Here is a 12,211-nt window from a genome sequence, read left to right on the forward strand (position 1 = left end):
GGTGTGGTTTTAGTAAATCTACATTTTCAGTTTGCCTGTGATCTGTGGATTTGTGACCTGTTGGTCTTCCAGAAATGTATCTTGGGTTACACTGAACTTGCTTACACTTGCTTACACTGAACCTTGTCCTTTCTGTTACTTGTGGGAAGCAGTGAGCATTTTCCTCTCCTTGAAAACTGACAACATGTGGGAAGAATTCTCAGTCTGCTTACAGAATCATCTCTCACCAATATGAAATATTTCTCATGAAATGTTGGAACAAACAGGTACAAAAATGAAGCAAACAGAACCCTCATAGGAGTATCTAGAGGATGTGGGTATATTGTTCATTGTATTATCATATTCTCAACTTGGAATTAATTACCACCATTTTCAAAGTTTCGGACTCTCTTACTGGCACTGCTATTATTGTTGTTGTTAGTATTTGAATTTGGTGTTTATTTATATCAGCATTATGAAGCATTAATATATTTGTTGGTAAATTAAAATATTTATTCTTTATCCAATGCCTGTGTTGCCTGGTAGATTCTCTTCAATTCTTCAATTAAAGTGCTGGAGTTACCTATTCTGTTAAACTTAACTCTGATTAACAAGTTCCTTACCTTCCAAACATTATCTACTTGTCACATTGTTTTAATCATGCCATGAAGATTTGATCTGCAGAGCTACAGCATCTGGAAAATATCTACATGCTTCATTGGAGAAAAAAATGTTGAGCCATAATGTGAATTTTGTAAGCTCAAACAATGTTTTTAAAATATAGGTATACAGGTTTATAGAGCCCAAATGTCATCATGAACTCTGTTTATGCCTTAACAAGCTTACATCTCCACAGTAGGAAAGTTCACTGTCCCCTTGTACAGTTGGATTACCTTATATATATTCAAATATTTAATCAAAATTGTCATTTTGCTTCTTTAAGTGAATTTTGAAGATAATAAAAATATATGGATTGGTTTTGTAGTAGCTGAGGACCAGAAGTCAAGAATCCTGGAGTTGGTATCCTAGGGGGCAGGTCACTGAGTTCAAATGTTCCTGGTGGAATAAGGGCATAGGCCAGACTGAGGTGGGCAGTTTCCCAGGGCCCTTGTCTAAAGTAAGGTTAAATTCATATTTGTATCACTTGTGTGAGAGTCTTACGACTCCACATCCTTTTCAACACCTCCTACGGTTAGTAACTAAGTGTTAGATGCTTTGAGGACTTAGGAAATAGGGAAAGGTCACCTATGATAGTGACCTTGGTTGATTTGGAACCTTCCCTCTCACAGGTAGCTGCAGAGTTCCAGATGATATAAAGGAACCCACATCCTCCTAAGACCTGGGTTTGAAACGAGCACACTGTCACTAACCAAACCAAACTGTGTCTGACTTAAGTAAAAAGACATTGCCTACCCGCTGGAGGAAGGAGATAAAAGTCACATTTCAGAAGTTTGTATGTACAAAAGGGTGAAATTTTTAGTTATTTTCAGTTTCCTTTCTGACTTAGTCAAAGTTTTCTTGCTGTGAAGAGACACCATGACTATGGCAGCTCTTACAAGTGAAAGCATTTAATGGGGGTTAGCTGGCTTACAGTTTCAGAGGAGTAGTCCATTGTCATCATGGCAGGAGGCATCGTGGTCTGAAGGCAGACCTGGTGCTGGAGAAAGAGCTGACAGAAATATATCTGGATCTGTAGGCTGTCAGAAGAACCAGCCATTGGCCTTGCTTAGCTTTTTGAAACGTCAAAGCCCACCCCTGTAACACTGCCTCCAAGGAGACCACACCTCCTAATCTTTTCAAATGGTGCCACTCCCTAAGCATTTAAATATAGGAATGCAAGTAGGACATTCTTATTTAAACCACCACACTTTTCACAGAATAGTACTATTTGAGATAAAGAGCAACAAAGGGATGATCAGCACACTTATCAGTGCGTCTCAAATTTTCATGCAAAGAAAAAAAACATTTTGTACATTCAGTAAAATGCAAACCTTAGTCTATAACTTTTGTCAACATGAAACTAAGCGTAGCTTTCTAGAGTCCTTATAAACAATGTTTGCTCCCCCCCCCCCTTACCGCTAGTGCTGCTGATCTCAAGACCAGGCTTTGGGGAGAGGGGCATCAAGCAGTGAGGGCAGAGAACTCAGACCTGGACAGAATGAAGGAGGCAACGGATAAGGGGCTGCAAGCTGCTGAAAGATGATTACTGACATTTGTCACTACTGCAGCTTCTCGGCTCTTCATAGAGCCGCAACACTTATCATCAGGACCCCCAGACTTGTAAATTAAGCAGGGATGCTATGTATCATCATGGATGTTAAATGGAGTTCCTGGGATGTAGTCACTGATTTTATAATTTGTAATGCGATTTTCAGGTCAGTTAAATCATATGTGTACCTGAATTAACAGAGACACAGAATACTGAGAAAGGATTTACCACATTTCCCCAAAGCTTGGCTCCATGTGCAGACATTTAGGGTAGAAAACATCCTCAGTACAAATTCATTTCAAAGGGAGGACTTTTTATGAATTCAAAATGTACAAAAAAATTTAAGTAGTCTTCATTTTAAATTCAGTCCTAAATAAAAGTGAGGAGATAATGGCACTAGTAAGTTATAATATTTAAGAAATATGGTTGTTATTATTATAATAAATTCACCTATAAACTTTTGCTCTGTTTTTATGACCTCTGACTATATTTTATCTTGTAAAACTAAATGAAAGGCAAACTTCAGCTGATATATATATATATGTATATATATATGAGGATCTACAGCAACTAAAGAAATATTTTAAGGAAGTAATACAGGCACAATGCATTATAGAAAAACCATAAATGAAGTTGAAATATTAGTTAATCAAAAACTCAGAGCATTTCTTTTTAATATTTAATCATCAATGAAGCATGCCACCAGACAGTCTAATAGAAAAGTTCTGTCAAACCCATGGTACAAAAGTAAATGAGGAACCACATGGGTGTGGCCTCTGCATTGTCCGGGGACCCCAGTTTGTGGTGACACGCAATTTTTGAATTACTAAAGCTTGCCTGAGGATCCAGAAAGCAAAATCAGCCACAAGCCATAGAAGCCAGGCACACACCTTTAACCCCAGCAGCCTGAAGCTAGGAAGTAGTGGTACACACCTTTAATTCTAGGACTCAGGATTAAGAGGTAGACAGATCTCTTTGAGTTCAAGGCCACCCAGGGATAGACCAGATTGAATCAGTCTAAAAGAGTAACAGATCACGCACTTTTAATCCCAGCACTGGAGGGGTATAAAAAAAAATAGAAGCAGGGCCTTCAGTATTCAGTAGATGAGACATTCATTCTCTAGTCAAGCTGAGGAGAGGTTAGAGTCTGAGGCTGGGTGAGAGCTCCTGGAGATAGTATCAGCCTGCAGTAGAGGTGAGAGCTGGTGGCTGGCTGCTTGCTTCCCTGATCTTCAGCCTGAAGTTTGAACCCCAGTGTCAGTCTCTGGGTCTTTTACTTTTCATGTGAGTTTCCTGCCTCTTGACCTCAGTGGTAAGACCTGCTTTTATCTCAGCATTTCTCTAGAGCCAGTCTACTGAGGGATGGGTCAGAGTGTAGGGCATCCATCTGCAAATGAACCTAGCTTCTAGACCTAGGGCTGCCCCTCTCCATTTCACTAGTTAGAGGGCTGCCAGTGCTCTCCTGCTGCATTCTAGGAAACTGGCGAGACATGGCCTCGAATGCTCTTAAATTATTAACCCTCGGTGTTCTTTCCTGTTTCATCTCCCCTGATGTGAATGTCTGCAAAAAGTGTTGCCATGCTCTGCAAACTCTCGCCCTTCATGTCCTTAAAGTCCACAGTGTGCTTTTGCTCTGTCTGGCTATTCAGTTCACAACGAGGAGGCAAAAATGAGTAAGTTCACTAATGGGACGATCCTCCCCTAATCACGTGGGCACTTTCAGGACTTAATTCATTGCTGTGCAAATGTCCATGTTCTTTATTCTGGTGAGTTCCCAGTCTGTCTCCAAGCTCACAAGACCCACATTACATATGTTACTGCCAAGGTAAGAGAATGCCTCTGTGTTTGTTCTGAAAACAATGGCCAAAGAGAAAAACTGTTAGTACACATTTGAAAACTGCAGAAAATTGGAATTGTTCTAAGTTTTGAAAGATGTTCCTTAATGATTAGTGGATACCAGCTGCTGCTGATCAGTTGTCTGGAGAAACATTAACTTAGGAGGTGTTGGGACCTTACAGTACTGATCTTTAAATCTTGTCAGGGAAAGCCTCTAATGTTAAGAAGCTGCATTTATGGCAGAGGAGTCCTCCATTATGCTTGCTTCTCCTAAAATAAGTTACCCTTAAACAGAAAGAACTACCTTTTGTAGCCCGACTAATAAAGACTCAGAGACAGATATTGGGGTTCAAGATGGAGGTCAGAGAAGCAAAGCAGCCAGCCAGTAGCTCTTACCTCTACCAAGGCTAAAATGGAGATCCTGTCTTCCCTGTGACTGGAAACTAAATCTCACATGACACTGTCTCTAGTGCTGGGATTAAAGGCCTGAGCTCTGTTTCTCTTTTAGACTGATTCACTCTCATGTAGCCTTGGGTGGGCTTGGACTCACAGAGATCATCTGCCTCTGTCTCCTGTGTCTTGGGATTAAATGTGTGTGCCACAACCACCCAGCTTCTATGGCTGTCTAGTGTGGCTGGCTTTGCATTCTGATCCCCAGGCAAGTTTTACTAAATCATAAACAATATATCACCACAACCTTCCTTCTGTGGAAATTGCTACCAGAAAACCTGAAGCTAAGGAAGACTGTCAGTGTTTTTAAAAATGGTTGAACTGCCTATCTCAATGAGTGGGGGGTGCGGGGTGGGGGGGTTAGCAGGCACCTCAGAGAGAAGACAGTACCTGTAACAAGAAGAAGTATTTGAACTGAACCATTATGATGGAAAATAGAATTAAATTGAGCTGCCTGTTGTCAAGGAGACAAAGTTGAAGTGATTGCTGATGACAGGACGAGGAAGGGCAAGGGAATGAGAAGAAGCAGGCTGGGATAGGGGAGAGGTCGGTCCTGGTCAGGAGGCATATCAGAGACAGATGGCTGTTCTTTTCCTCTTAAGGGAGCAGTGGAGATAGTCTGAGGACCTACTAGCTTTTTTTTCCCCCCCAACTAAAACTACTAATGTAGAATGTTTTTGTTTTTGTTTTTAAATAACTTGATAGTGACAGTTTCCGTGAAACCTCTGCCTTTTAATGCCTTTGACAGGGAGGAAAGGCGTAGAAAGACATCCCCTTCCTAAACTCAAGCAATTCCATTTTGATGAGAAATCTGAACCCGTGACTTCTTTAGAGAAAAATGGGCTTGAAAATGCAGCGGGTTAATGTACTGCTGGAAGGCGACCCTGTTTCTCTGGGTGACTTAAGTGTTGATTTTTAAATATCCATGTTACAGTTTTCAAGTCTGTTCTGATACAGTACACGGAAGCGGTCTAGTGCTGGGATGGTGAGCAGCGAGCATCTGCCTTTGCGGCATGGGGCAAGTGAGCTAGGCTGAGGAAGTTAGTTAAATATGCCCACAAGTGTAAATCATCTGCGGGGGTGAATGTCAAGGGGAGCGGATGCAAAATTTGCTCCCCATCTACATATTATGAGCCCTTCATACACAGCACAAGGAAGAGATAACAGTGTTCTCTTGCATTCAGCTCTTCCCTGTGGGGCTATGGTGCCCTTAGGCTTAACTTCTTTGTATCCAACATCAAGGTGTGAATAATACATCACAAACTATTTTCCTTTTATATAATTTAAGGAGCCTTGGCTTATAAAAACACTGGAAACTATCCCAGTCGGGTTATTTTTATTTTTATTTTTTTATTGTGTGTGTGCATGTGCACACTTGGGCTCTCGAGTGTGTGCACACATGCACACACACACTTATGGATGCCAGATGACAGCAGTGTATCTCGTGGAACTAGAGTAACAGGCAGTTGTGAGCCAAGAGACCTTGATGCCGGAAACAAATTTAGATGCTCAGGAGAACGCAGGATGCAGTTTCTGTCACTGAGTAGTCTCCAATTCTTGGGGTTTATTCTGAATTTTTCTTCTCGAAGCCTTCCTTGCACTCATTCCTGTGTTTTATATCAGCGAAGCTCAGCTCACCTGTTCTGGTAATTGACACACATCTGTCATCATGCTGTATTCGTCTCCAGCCAGCTGTTTAAACGTGGTTTTTCTGAGAGCCGAGCATGGTCTGTACATTTTGGGCACACTCCTTTTATTTCCCAGGAGTGTTTCTTCGAATACACCACAATTTGATTTATCAGTTCTTCTGATGGCAAATCTTTGTGTTATTTTAGTTTTGGCTTTAGAGCCTATAAAATTCTTCCTGAACTTGACTAAACATCTGAGAGTAGCGCTGCTGGGCTCTGGGAAGTTTCTGCTGAACTTTATAAGAAATCACCAAGCTGTTTTGCAAAATGACTGCACTACACATTAACGTCATCTGTAGGAGAGCTCTGGAATGACGGGGGATGTCCTTCTATATATGTGTTTCTTTTATTGGTGAATTAAACACTGATTGGCCAGTAACCAGGCAGGAAGTATAGACAGGTCTACCGGATTAGGAGAACGCTGGGGAGAGGAGCCTCCAGAGAGACTCCATGTAGTGGCAGGATTAACATGCTGGGGCATTACCAGGTAAACTCAAAGCATGTGGGAATACTTAGATTAACAGACATGGGTTAATAATTAAGACAGAGCTAGCCAACAAGAAGCCTAAGCCATTGGTCAAACAGTTTAATAATTAACATAGCTTCCCTGTGTTTATTTGGGGCTAATCGGCTGAAGCACCAGGAGGGACAGAAACTTCCGTCTACACTGGAATCCCACGTCTCTCTTAACATTTAGTTTGCCCAGTCTTCTAAATTATAATTCTAAATATATCTTCTTATAAATTTATGTTTAGAGTCTGTTGTGGTTTTAATATGCTTTTCCCCAAATGACTAGCAATGTAACACCTTTCTGTGTTCTTAGTTCAACTTCAGGGCAAGTGTATAGTCAGATTTTTTGCCATTTATTTTGGTGTGGTTTTTGTTATATTTCCCTATTATCGATTTTGCATTTCCTATATGTTTCAGTAAAAGTATATTACTCACAGAATATGAGTTTGTAAATCCCTTTCCCATCCCATATCTCTTAACTGTATCTTCAGAGAACAGAATTTTAAATTTGATGAGATACAACTCACAAACTAAAAACAATGTGGCTTATGACTTTTATGTCATGCCTCTGACACATTTGTTTGTTTGGAGAACTCAAATATTTAAAGACCCTATGTTTTCCTTAACAGGACTTATGGTTTAAAGTTGCATTTTCAAATCTACATTTTCTTAATATCATTCTATGTTGTGGGTTGTGCATTATGTCCTGATTGTTTGGTATTACTTAGTTTGGCTTTGGATTTTGGGCACGTGTATTTATTTGCTTCGATATTCTTTATTGGAAAACTATCCTTTATCTACGACATTGCCTCTGAGGCTTAGTTGTAACGACTTGATATCTTTGTAGGCATCTTTAAGGTTTTGCATTCTGGCCCATCGATCAATTTGTCTAGACTTCTATACTAATAAATGCATTGCTACTGCTAATTTATTAATTTAGTTTCTTCTTTGTTAAGAATATTGGGGTTAGTAAAAGCATAAAGAAGGGGAGTCACACTGTGTTGGCGGAGAACACAGACGAGTCACCACTCAGTCCTGGACAGCTCCAGAAAGACCTGTGTATTCCTGATGCTGGGGCACAGGCATGTGCATTTGTTAATGGCACTCAGCTTCCCCTGGAAATCCTGCAGTGTTGTTTTGATATGCTCTTTCTCCTGCAGTGGAGAAGAAGGTATATTACACTTTCCTCCTTGGCACTCTTCTGAGAAGTTACCCACCTCTTGTACTTTCTCAAGCCCAGAGCCACAATGATACTAATTATTCTGCCTGTGTTTTACTAAGTAAGACTTGGGCAATCAAATGCCAACACCTTGTTTTCTTGCCTTACACACACACACACACACACACACACACACACACACACGTTCATTTATTTATTTGTTTGTTTCACTTTTTGAGACAGGGTCATGTAGCTCAGGGTAGCCTATGTAGGAAGATCTTGACTTCCTCTTGTCTCCCAAGCGCTGAAATTACAGGCATATACCACACTAGACTCCCATTTATATTAATTTTTACATTGAATTTGGTTTCCTCTTTTCTGCAGGCATGTTCTATTTTTTTTCTAGAAAAGGCCAAAAGGCTCAAAAAATTGCTCTATATCTCATACACACAGATGACATTTATTCTCAGACTGCCAAGGGAGATAATGAGCTTATCCAGATAAATATAATATATATATATATATCCCCATGGGAAATCATGGATTACTGCAGGTGATTAGCTAGCTGGGAAGGAATTAGACCACACGTCACAAAAGTACTCAAATGCAAGACTGCATGCAGCAACCCATCCCTCACGCCCTTCCTCTGCCAACCCCAAGGGAGCCACAAACACCAGCATTAGTAGGCAGTAGGTAGCACTCTTTTCTGTACTCCGGAAGTGTTTGGTATACTTTGAGCTGAATGATATATAGATCCAACTGGGCTTTTCAATATCTGAAAGTCAGGATGTTCACCAGCATCCAGTTATCTTGGAAACTGTGGAATCTGCTTTGATTGTCATCGACTTCAGTGAAAGATTCAATTTGAAGAGAATTTAAGACAAAAAAATGTCGGTGTCCCACTTCTGTCTGTAGGGTCAATAAATCTGAATATTTAAATTAGCTGTTTAATGATTTTTGCTACAGCTTAATAAGAAACTGCTTTATTGTTTGATGGTCTTAACCTTGAATCAGGTTTTTGAAATCCTTTTTGCTCAGTGTTATTAGAAAAGACACTGAATGGCTAACAATCTAATTAAAATACCAATGGAGGTCTAAGAATACACACATGTATCGGGTATAATCATGGCGTTGGCATGATGCACACAGGAAAGTCAGCCATCAGAATTTTTACCAGATCTAAGAGCAGATGGGAAGCTAATGGGTCACAAGCATGTCTCCATCAGCAATGAGACGCTTATGAAAGGTCAGAATCAGCTGGGTGCTCCCCCTACTGTTTGCCTAATGGCTTAGAGAGCCAAGGACACCAGTGTCCACATGTGGGATTTGTTTTAAGAAATGTCCGGACTTGGGCTTTTTGCTCCTTGGCCATGCTTCCAATCAATTCATCACATTTACAGGCGATGCATGATCACAGCTCCGGTAGCAGTTGAGAAAATGCCTCTCTACTTCTTGAGAATTAGTCCTTGGAGTAATATGACTGAGTCATAATTGCATAAAAAAGGATGATGCACTTATGCTTGAAGATACACATGTAGCTTTGGGATAGGCTGTTTTTCCTGGGACTGAGAACCAGACACAAATATAAATCAAATCTCATTTCATACACCATGTCCTAACTGCTATCATTGCTAAGCATAATATGTTAGTCTAACATGTCGTATTGGAAACAGTTGTATGCGATGGTCTATATTCATCAGAACACTAAGGAACTAACAACTTCAGAAATCTCAAGACTTAAAGTATTCTATGTGACCAATAAATTTTGAAATAATAGACAACTTGAAGCTGTATTACATGAAAGGGAAAATCATTGCCACTAAGAGTTGACAAATAAGCTGGGTGGTGGTGGCGCACGCCATTAATCCCAGCACCCCGGAGGCCGAGGCAGGTGGATCTCTGCGATTTCGAGGCCAGCCTGGTCTACAGAGCGGGTTCCAGGACAGCCTCCAAAACAATACAGAGAAACTCTGTCTTGAAAAACAAACAAACAAAACAAACAAACAAACAAAAAAAGAAGTGACAAATAACCTGTGTCTGTTGATTTTTGCTTCATACATTAAAGCCTCATGGGACAGATAGCAATTACTGGATTGTCAACCTCGGGTACTAGTCCTGAGAGGATTTCATCACATCTCATTTTTACATATTTCTTTTACTTTGTTAAAAGGTCCAAGTTCATTAGATACACTTTCTTGGAGTATATGATTTAACGGACTGATACGAGTCTCAGGGTAAGAGGTATCTCACAAATGGAGTCACATATAGAATTCCAGAATAACTGATGGCCACTCCTCTGTGAAGCAGAGATGCCCTTGTTGTCCTGACATACAATGGAGCACAGGCAAAGAGGCAGAGGGGAAGGAACGTATAGCGAGAATTCCTGCTGGTTTTTAATAACAGAAACCCTGAGTCAGACATAGGGGTTAATGCTGAAAGATCAGAGAAGCAGAGCATGCAGCCACCAGTTCTCACCTCTACTGAATCTCAGACTGAGTGTGCAATCCTGTCTCTGGGAATCCTCAGCCTGACAGCCATGAACTCCCGTCTTCTCCCTGCCTTGTATTCCTCTCTCCACCCAGCCATATTGCTCCTGTCTCCACCTTCCTAGTGCTGGGATTAAAGGCATGTGATCCCAAGAACTGGCATTAAAGGTGTGAACCACCACTGCCTGGCTCTGCTTTTCTTTTAGACGGGATCAATCTTGTGTAGCCCTGAGTGGCCTTGAACTCACAGATATCCATCTGCCTCTGCCTCCTGAGTCCCGGGAGTAAAGGTGTGTGCCACCAACAACTGTCTGCTCTATAGCTTACTAGTGGTTTAGCTCTGCACTCTGATCCTCAGGCAAGCTTTATTGGTTAAAACACAAACGAAATATCATCACAGGAGTGTGCAGGAATGATGGACTATCAGGAGGTTCTTCAAGAGTTTGACTCTAAGGAGAAGGTCTGGAGGGCATGGCATCCATCAAGGGCCTGGAGAAGGTGTTAGGAGGAAGAGAACATGCAGCATGAAGTGCAATGTTCAATCTCCTGTGACACTCAAGGTTGACAGCTAGAGAGACAGTAAAATTTTAGATCATCACTCTTCACAGAGATGATAAGGTCAAGGAAACAACGACGAGGTGTTTACAATGTTCCACTGCCAGAATCAAACAGATGCCATGTCTACAGTGACTGCAAGTTAGGAAATGGCCACACGTACCACGCATGACCCACAGGAGGTATGGATCAAGTTAGTAGAGAAGAATGATGCCAGGAAAGGATGGAAGAGCAGGAGGCTGAGGTATCTCTCTCATGAGATCTACTCTTGGTCCACCCTAAGGCTCATGGGTGGGATGCAGTACGTTTCTGAACACATCTAGAAGGATAAAGGCATTGGGGGCCCTTTCTATATCTCGAAGACTCCTCTGGACTGGGGACTGTGCACTCAGGAACCTGCCCAGGTGGACCAGGCTATCCAGAGTCTGCCAGTGTCCAGGGGCTAGTCTCACCTCCACTCATGGGAGGAGATAAGCATGGCCTGTTTCTAGCCTGCCTTCCAGTGCCCTGCTCGGAGCCTCCTGGGGGGGGGGACCCGTCCTGGCTGATCAGCCCATCCAGAGTCTGCCAGCATGCCCTTCATGGTATTAGGCCCATCTCCACCCATAGGAAAAGGAGAGCCATCAGAGTATTGGACTTGCTTGTATGCACTGGAAGAGAACCCACTAGGAGGGAGAGACCCCCCCGCCCCACACTGGTACCTACTGGAAGAAGGGATGCAAAGACAACAATATAAGAACACATTCAACAACAACAACAACAACAAAATGATGTCACCAGAGTCTAGGGTCTCTACACCATCCCAACACAGATGAAGCAGAAGAGAATCACTTTAAAAAAACTTCATGAAGATGACAGAAACCCTAAAAGAAGAAATGAGAAAATCCTGTAAAGAAATGGAAGAAAAGACAAACCCAAAATTTCAAGAAACAATTCAAACAGCCCAAGGTTTCAAAGCTGAAATAGAGACAGTAAAAGAAAAAAAAGCCAAAGTCTGAGGGAATGCTGGAAATAGAAAAGCTGTGTAAATAATCAGGAATTACAGATGAAAGCATAAGCAACAGAATATAAAAGATAAAAGAGAGAATCTTAGGCATTAAAGATACACTAGGAGAAATACATTCATTGACCAAAGAAAATCTCAAGTCCAAAAAATCCCTAACACAAAATATCCAGGAAATATGGGACACTGTGAAAAGGCCAAACCTAAGAATAATAGGTAGAGAAGAAGGTGAAGAAACCCAACTCAAAAGTGCAGAAAACATACTCAACAAAATTATATAAGAAAACTTTCCCAACCTAAAAAAAGACATGGCAATGAAGTACAAGAAGCTTATAG

The sequence above is a fragment of the Mesocricetus auratus genome, unplaced genomic scaffold (assembly GCF_017639785.1).
Source record: "Mesocricetus auratus isolate SY011 unplaced genomic scaffold, BCM_Maur_2.0 Super-Scaffold_100018, whole genome shotgun sequence".
NCBI lineage: Eukaryota > Metazoa > Chordata > Mammalia > Rodentia > Cricetidae > Mesocricetus > Mesocricetus auratus.